A 9,492-nucleotide genomic window follows, 5' to 3' on the forward strand; every position below is an offset into this window, starting at 1 on the left:
AGTCATAGCATATGCATCTCGTCAGTTGAAACTTCATGAAAAGAATTATCCAACCCATGATCTAGAGCTAGCAGCCGTGGTGTTTGCTTTGAAGATTTGGCGCCACTACCTGTATGGAGCCTCTTGCCAAGTTTTTACGGATCACAAGAGTTTGAAGTATTTATTCACCCAAAAGGAACTGAATTTGAGGCAGAGGAGATGGCTTGAATTATTGAAAGATTACGACATGCAGATTCAGTATCACCCAGGTAAAGCAAACTCGGTAGCCAACGCGTTGAGTAGAAAGTCAGTGGGAAGTTTGGCATGCCTAGCCGTGATTTCAATGGAGCCGACTACTATTGGGGAAGTAAAGACAAGGCAAATGGAGGATGGATTCCTAAAGAAAGTAGCCGACGAGATTACCACCAAGCCGAAGTTGGGTTACACCCTTAAGAATGGAGTACTTAAGTTTGAAGGAAGACTGTGCGTGGCCGACGTCCCAGAATTGAAAAAAAGGATTTTGCAAGACTCTCATGGATCTAGATTTGCAGTTCATCCAAGGAACACCAAGATGTACCAAGATGTGAAGCAGACCTTTTGGTGGCCGAATATGAAAAGAGAGATAGCCGAGTTCGTGCCTCAGTGTTTGTATTGTCAACAAGTGAAAGCGAAACATCAGAGGCCGGCAGGACTTCTCCAACCCTTGCCGATTCCTGAGTGGAAATGGGAAGACATCTCCATGGACTTCGTGACTGGGTTGTCGAAGACACAGAAAGGAATGGATTCGATTTGGGTTATAATCGACATGTTAACTAAGTCAGCGCATTTCTTGTCGGTTAGGACTTTGTTCAGTGCTGATCGAATTGCTGTGTTGTATATGAATGAGATCGTTAGACTTCATGGTGTACCGATGTCCATCGTGTCAGACCAAGATCCGAAATTTGTTTCCAGATTTTGGCAGAGTTTACAAAGGGCTTTAGGGACCGAATTGAGGTTTAGTACAGCTTTTCATCCGCAGACCGATGGCCAAACGGAGAGAACAATCCAAACACTTGAAGATATGCTTAGACTGTGTGTATTGGACTTCAAGGGAAACTGGGAAGTGCATTTGCCATTAGTAGAGTTCGCTTACAACAACAGCTACCAAGCTAGCATTGGCATGGCGCCGTATGAAGCCTTGTATGGGAGAAAGTGCAGATCGCCGATATGTTGGACCGAAGTAGGAGATAAAGCTTTGATCAGCCCGGATTTAGTTCAAAGGACAACCAAAAAGATTAAGCTTATCCAACAGAGAATCAAAACCGCTCCGAGCTGACAAAGGAGTTACGCCGACCAAAGAAGGAAGGAGTTAGAATTCGAAGTAGGGGATCATGTGTTCCTGAAAACCTCGCCGATGAAAGGAGTCTAGAGATTTGGGAAGAGGGGTAAATTGGCACCCCGTTATATTGGACCGTTTGAAATTCTTGAGAAAGTTAACCCGGTTGCCTACAGACTTGCTTTACCACCGAGATTAAGTCAAGTTCATAATGTGTTTCATATCTCGATGTTGAGGAAGTATATACGGGATCCACTACACGTGATCGATCATTTCGGGATTGTGGTTGATGAAGGCCTAAGCTATAAAGAAGAGCTGATACGGATCATCGATAGACAAGTGAGGCGATTGAGAAATAAGGTAATACCGATGGTGAAGATTGAATGGAAAGAGCATTATGGCAAGGATGCTACGTGGAAAATGGAAGAGGAAATGAAAGTCCGATACCCGGAGTTATTCTCGAACCAAGGTAACTCAAGTTTGGGGACCAAACTTCTTTAAGGGGGGTGGGATGTAATAACCCTCACGCTATCCTAACCATACTTATATGCATTCATGTGATCCTGTCTTGTAAACTTGCATTTCGAGTCTTGTCCTTGTTTGTTTAAGTGTTACAACATGTTTTGTACCCTGCTTGGTGTGAGTTTAGCCGAGGGCGTCTTTAGTCTAGAACTCCCTTGGAACCACTTTGTTTGACCTACACCTTCGCCCTGACATATTGGCCAAGATGTCATTATCCAGACCGAGGTGTTCATCACTGAGGCCGAGGAGTGAATCATCTAGGCCGAGATGTTACTTTTGCACCTAAGTGATCTTGTCTCGGAGAGGTATGACCTAGACCGAGGTGTGGCACATCTAGGCCAAGGTGTGGCACAGCTTAGTCAAGCGTTGTCCTTCCTAGCCGAGGTCATTGTTCCCTACTTGCCGATGTCTTGTTCTTAGCCGAGATCCTTACTCGCCAGAGTGCCCATGCCGTCTTGCTTGTTGAACACACTTTGTCATAGTTTTGTCTTGTCACTCAGTCACCTTTTTGTGTAGCACCAACCAACCACTGCCACGTGCCTCTGTAGAGGGTTAAGTCAGCCAGCAGACTTAGAAAGGTATCATTTGCTATATGTCTTTGTTTGTGAGGAGAGAGAAGCTCTAGAAGAAGAAGAAGAAGTTTAGAGTGAGAGAGTGGGTTTCGAGCTTGATTCCTAGAGATCAAACCATTAGATTCGCGTATTGAGGTTAGATTCTTGATCTACTCTTATCATTCTTATTGATCATCTAGCTGCACTGCATGATCGAACCCGTTTTGCATGTCATGCATCGATTTAAAGTTGGTTTTAGAAAGAGAAAATGGTGTTCATGTGTTCATGAAAGAAAGGTCTTGTTTGATCTGAAAGTTTGCATTAAGTTTCGTGTTTTTGTGTCTGTTCTCACTGGATCCTTGAATATGGGTACCCAGGTCTATGTTTTTGAACTCATAGCATGAAATCTCAGATTTTGTAATAGCAAATCATAATCTTTGCATTCATCTTCCTCATATTCATGCTCATCTTGTTCTTCAAGGAAGGGAAACCCAGATTTTTCCCGACTTCATTCCTTTAAATGTGACCATCGAGGCCACACCTCGGCCAGGGGATGTAGAACCTCGGCCTAGACCTGGTAGTCGCCCAGCATGTTTTTCCGAAATAAAGAATTGTGTTTGTTTTGATTTGACTTAGTCTTGGGGAATGCCGAGATCATCTGCATGCATGTGAAACTTGTTTGAAAGTGCATTCAACAGACTTTGCCATGTGTTTGTAGGGTTTGGACTTGCCTTGACCCCGACGTTTGAAGAACTAAGTGAGTGGTATTTTTAATAAAGCTATGTTATAATGCTTTGATAAAAGTCTTGTTTGCTTCGTTTTGAAAAGTAATTCACTACAAGAAAACTGGGTATATGAGACGGAACTATTTGCGACGGCACACTTGCCGTCTCAAAAAGTCACTTTTTGCGACGGCAGAAAATGCCGTCTCAAAAAAGCAGAGTATTTGCGACGGCATCATTTGCCGTCTCAAAAAAGCAGAGCATTTGCGACGGCACTAAATACCGTCACAAATACTCTCATTTTTTGAGACAGTAAATAGTGCCGTCGCAAATGCTCTGTTTTTTTGAGACGGTAAATGGTGCCGTCGCAAATACTCTGCTTTTTTGAGACGGCATTTTCTGCCGTCGCAAAAAGTGACTTTCGTGTTTTTTTTTAGTGAATATTTTTAAAATTTTAAATATTTTTTTTAGATGTACCTTACTTAGATGTATCTACAAAATAAAAAAATTATGATTTTTTTTTAAAAAATTAATAAATACATAAAAATACAAAAAAATGTATTGAATTATTGTATTTTTGGTATTTAGTGAATTTTTAAAAGATTTTTTTTACAATTTTTTTAATTTTTAGGTGTATTTATGTTAGGTGTGTCTAAAAATTTTAAAAAATACTTAAAATATTTCAAAATTCAGTAAAAATACTATAACACGGAAAACAAGAAAGTTTAATTTTCTCAAAAGAGTTTTTGGAAAACTCTAACCTAGCATAGTGATTGTGGTTTTGAGATAGCTTCATATATATACAGTCACAAAATGGTTTGAATAAATTCAACGGTATTTTTCTGTCGCAAAAAAAATTAAAAAAAACAATGTCGTCTTACTCTTTTGATATACCATTTCTCTTTTCATTCATTTTTTCATCTTCCCGTCTCTCTGTCTCTATCTCTCTCTCTCTTCTCTTTATCTCTTTCACTTATCACTCTTCTTTCTATGTCTGTCTGTTTCTCTCTCTCATTCTCTCTGTGTCTCTCGCCTATCTCTCTTCTCTCTATCTCTCTCATTTCTTTTTTCTCTCTCTCTCTCTCTTATCTTTCTATCTCTCTCTATCTCTTTCGCTCATTTCTCTTCTCTTTCTGTCTCTCTCTTTTTCTGTGTCTCTCTCTTGCTCATCTCTTTTCGCTCTATTTCTCTTTCTTTTTGTCTATCTCTCGCTTATCTCTTGTTTCTCTCTCTTTTTCTATCTCTCCATCTCTCTCTCTCTATCTCTTTTTCTGTCTATCTCTCTCTTCCTGTCTCTCTCTCACTCATCACTCTTCTCTCACTCTCTCTCTGTCTACTTGTCTATTTGTCTATTTCTCCCTCACTATGTTCGTCTTGTTCACTCTCTTACTCCCATCTTCTCTATTTATCGAGCTCCTTCTCGATTTATCGATCCACTATAAGAAAATACACTTTTAGCAACCACTTTGTCTATCTCTCTCTCTCGCTCATCACTTTATCTCTGTTTCTCTCTCTCTCTATCTCTCTTCTTTATCTGTCTCTCACAAAATTAAAATATTTTTAAAATATTTAAAAAATTGATTTGAATTAAGTTTTGAAAAGAGTTTTGAATTATCTGTCTTCTTTATTTATTGAGCTCCCTTTTGATTTATCGATCCACTACAAAAAAATGCATTTTTAGCGACCACTTTGTCTCTTTCTCGCTCATCATTCTGTCTCTTTCTCTGTCTCTCTATCTTTTTTCTCTATTCGTCTCTCACTCATCTCTCTTTCTCACCACCCATCTTCTCTACCACATTTACCACTACTGCAAATGCCATTTAACTACCACCACTCTTCTCTTTCTCTCTTTCACTCATCACTCTTCTTTCTCTGTCTGTTTGTCTATCTGTCTGTTTGTCTGTCTGTCTGTGTGTCTTTCGTTCATCTTTCTTCTTTCTATCTCTCTCATTTGTCTTCTCTCTATGTCTCTCTCGCTCATCTCTCTTCTCTCTATCTCTCTTATCTCTTTTCTCTCTCTGTCTCTCTCGCTCATCTCTTTTTTCTCTCTCTGTTTCTCTCGCTCATCTCTCTTCTCTCTATCTCTCTATTTTTCTATTCTCTCTCTCGTTCATCTCTTTTCGCTTTCTTTCTATATGTCTCTCTCATCTCTTGTTTTTCTCTATTTTTCTATATGTCTCTCTCTATCTCTTTCTCTCTTTGTCTCTCTGTCTCTCTATATCTCTTTCTCTCTTTATCTCTCTCTCACTTATCACTTTTCTCTCTTTCTTTCTCTCTCTGTGTCTGTTTGTTTGTCTCTCACTCTTTTGTTTCTCTCTCTTTCTCTCTATGTGTCTTTCTGTCTGTTTGTCTCTCTCCCCCATTGTGTTCACATTACTCACTCTCTCCATCATCGCTTCTCTATTTACTGAGCTCTCCACTACAAGAAAATGCAGTTTTAGCGACCACTTTGTCTCTCTCTCGCTCATCACTCTGTTTCTGTCTCTCTCTCTCGCTTTCTCTCCTCTATCTGTCTCTCACTCATCTCTCTCTCTCTCTTTTACTACTTATCTCTTTTACAACTTCACCTCTACGACTACCATTACTACTACCATTGCCACCACTCCACTACCACCACTACCACTACTGCCACTACTACTACCACTACCTCTCTTTCACCCCTGCCACTCCATTTACACTACCACTACCACAACTTCACCACTAATTTCTTTCGCTATCACCACCACCACCACCATCTCTCTTTCACCTTTTTTTCATTAAAATATTTTTCATTAAAATATTGCCCCTACTTCTACCAAATAAAAAAAAATAATATTTTTTTTTCATTAAAATAAAAATGAAACAAATAAATTTTCAATCTTCGTAACTAAAAAAAAAAAGAAATTTTTTTTAAAAAATTCATTAACTACAAAAAATATATATTTTTGACCCTTAAAAAAAAATATATATATATTTTTTTTTGGTTCCCGCCCCTCTTTTTTTAGCTTTCCGCTCCCTCGCCCCCAAAAGCAAAAAAATCCCCAATCTCTCAAACCCAAAAATCCCTAATCTGTTCCTCCCTTACCGCCGCTGCTGCCTCCCTCTCTCTCTCCTCACCGCCCCTCACCGCCACTCCTCCCTCACCGGCGATCTTCCCTCACCGCCGATTTCAAAGGGTATCTCTCTCTCTCTCTCTGTGTCGGGATTTCGGATATAGGGGGTTTTCATACACACACACACACACACACATATATATATATATATATATATATATACATCTGTGAGTGTATATAGGGGGTTTTTGATCTGTTACATATATATATATATATATGATCTGTTTTTTTTCTTCATCTCTTTTTTTATATGGATCTGGAGATTTATATCATCTCTTTAGTGTTGTCCAATAACCCACTTAAGTCTTTCTTTCTTTTTTCTATTTCATGCTGGAGATGTCGAGGCTGATAGGAATCTTTCTCTTCATGACATTGCAGATGGTGATGGAGATCGATGACTGAGATCGATGCCAAAAAGCTACGGCAGCAAAAAATGAGGCAAAGCTTCTAATTTTTTGGTGATCAAACTTCACTAATGGGATAAATATAACACTAGTTTGCAATGTATAATATTTTTTATGTACATATGCATCTTACCTTGAGCCAACACATAACCCTACCTCTTGGTGAGGTGAGGTATGACAGCCTTTTGAAGTGAAACCTTTATATTTTTGTTGTGTTTTTGCCTGCATATTACTCTGTTTTTTTATGTTCTTTGGTGATAGATTCTATTTAATTAGTTGGGTGTGCATGCTGACTTGTGCTGATTAAGTTTTAGCACTGCATTTCTTAAAAATAACAGAAAACAGGGATAGTTTATTCATTGGGTTGAAAATTTTTTGTTGGATCTAAAATTGGGTTTGGAAATAGGTAGATAAAATTGGGCTTGCATTATGGAACCGTTTTATGCACATGATTTCTGGACTACAAGCACATCAGTTTCAATGATTTGGCTATGTGCAAGAAACCAGAAAATTAAAATACTATAGTTAATCTAATGAATAAAGAGAAAGAAATACTCAATCTTGAGTTCCAAGTTAAATTGCAAATCCTAATTATGAAGATGGAATTGAAAAATAAATGTAGTTGCAAGATTTCCTCTTTGGCTTTATCAACCTTAAATGGAATTGAAAAATAAATGTAGTTACGATTGTAATTGTTTTGTAATCGTAACTTTTCCTTTATCAGCCTTAAAAGGTTTCATCTGATATGCCATGGGAGTGATTTCTTAAGCTTTTGGGAAGTAGTATTCATACTAACAGCAATGAATTGAGTCTATTGTAATTCCCTTGGGATGCACGTCCTTCCTGGTTTGATTTTGGTTTTTTTTATTGATTTTTCTTGGCAGGAAAATACGGAGTCTTTGTCTGATAAGGAGAAGACCTTGTTATCCCTAGCAAAGATGGGGTATACGGTGGAAGAGGCGTCAATAGCTATGGATAGATGTGGTGCATATTTGATAATATGTTTGTTTTATGCTATTTTTGGTTTTGATATTGTTTGTTCCGGAGATCATTCAGGTTTTTGGATTTATATTCTGCCACATGTATCTTTCCATGTATGTTTTGTTCTGTCCATTATCTGTCAACATGTGAATAGTTGGTTGTGGTTTCTTTTTGTTTTGGTTGTTAAATTTTGTTGTCATAATCTGCATTCCATTTCCTCATGGGACTTGCTACTTACACTGCATATTTTTGTTGAAGCTGCTTTAAAGAATGATGTCTGAATTTCCTGGGTTCTCTTCTCTTTTTGTGTGCTTTGCTGAGAGAAAGAATTAGGTCTCCTTCCATTTGATTCCTAAAGCATATTCTGACCTTTTTTTTTTTATTTTTATTGTGAATGGGTTATTATTGTGAGACACTAGATAACTACATTATTTACTTGATATCTTTTCTCACTGCACTGGTCTTTGATGCTTTATGTGACTATAGTTTCTAGCCAAGAAGTACGGACACTTCTCGTGTTCATTTTGGACATGTGTTAGACATTGACACTCGTTCGACACTTCGTGAAGTGAGTTGAACATACATGCAAACATGTCTTATTATTTTTTAAATTCTTTTAGACTTGGACACGCTTTACATGCTTGGGAGACACACATGAAACGCATTACAAGCTTGAAGAAAATAACTTAGGATTCAATGATAAAAGAATAACAATCTCTCCTACTGTAGACTTTAGGAAATATTGTTACGTTGTACTCTTTTATTATCTTTGAATGAAATATTCAAATATGTCATATGATAAAAATATATATATTGTGTTTTCAGAGCATCCATCTTTGTCATTTTTTAAATTTAAAGAATTTTTAATGCTTGTTTTATAAGAAGTTGCTGAAAAGGCCAGTTTTTTAAAGCTGCAATTCGGACTAGTCTGGTTCAAGACTTAAGCTGCTTTGCTAGTTTATGTGAAAACACTTCCAGCTCTGATTTTTGTTTACAGTTTCTCGCTACATTTGGATTCTTATTAGCTAATGTATTTTATTTTATTGTGTTATATATGTAAATTTAATGATATCAGTTCTGATTTTTGTCTCTGTGATGTTTGCACATGTTTTTATGTATCTAAATATTAACATATACCCAAAATTGTGACTCCATATCAAGATGATTTGTGTTATGTGTATGATGATTGCTTGTCTTTGTTTCTCTTTGTTGTCTTTGGCTAGTTATGTTTGTGTATCTGTGTTTGCTTAGGTATCTCTATATATCTTTATTTTGTTTCTACTGTCCAGCAGAGAAGAAAACTATATACATGTTATTTATGCCTCCTAGGTGCTTGTTAAAATGAAAAGTTTGGTGAAACAAAAATGTTATATATAACTGCCCTTACAAAAAAAATTCTGGATTTTTTTGAAGAAATTTTTTTTGGTTATTTAAAAATAAAATAAAAATTAAAAAACGAATTCTAGAATGTATGCTAAAATGACAATAACATTGGGCACAAGTAGATATCAGTACATTGTATTTGGCAGCAATGTTTCAAACAATTTCTGAAAGTTATGTGAGAAAGACAATGGGTAATTGAATCATGAGTTTTGGCCTATTGATTGAGTAGCACCACTATGTAGTTTGAGGTTGTGGTTCAACTTCTATGGAGAAGAGTTCAATTGGGTTATATGTAGTTTTTCTTATGATTGTAATTGAGTTTGGAGATTGTTGGGCTTTTAAACTTCAAATAGATGTGTATTAAATTAACAAAAAATAATAAATTTTGTTTTCTCTAATTTCCTTGTTCAACTGTTATTGGAAATTTGGAATTTAGTTATGATCTTATAGTGCGCAATATGTGGAGTGGAGCTTTCGGGTATGAGACCAACTGTTTATATTTCTTTCTTTTGGTGGTTTTATTGATAGGGTAACTTTTATGTG

General features: G+C 37.0%; 1 long non-coding RNA gene across 1 annotated transcript; it reads left to right on the top strand.

The window, feature by feature from the left end:
• The first annotated feature begins 6,181 nt into the window (after positions 1–6,181).
• LOC145822788 (uncharacterized) lies at positions 6,182–8,091 on the top strand. Its single transcript, XR_014364490.1, has 3 exons — positions 6,182–6,244; positions 6,560–6,639; positions 7,470–8,091. It is a non-coding gene; the product is annotated as an uncharacterized LOC145822788 (long non-coding RNA).
• Positions 8,092–9,492: the final 1,401 nt, after the last annotated feature.

This window comes from Camellia sinensis, chromosome 3 (assembly GCF_055761805.1).
Source record: "Camellia sinensis isolate YWXY chromosome 3, ASM5576180v1, whole genome shotgun sequence".
Lineage (NCBI taxonomy): Eukaryota > Viridiplantae > Streptophyta > Magnoliopsida > Ericales > Theaceae > Camellia > Camellia sinensis.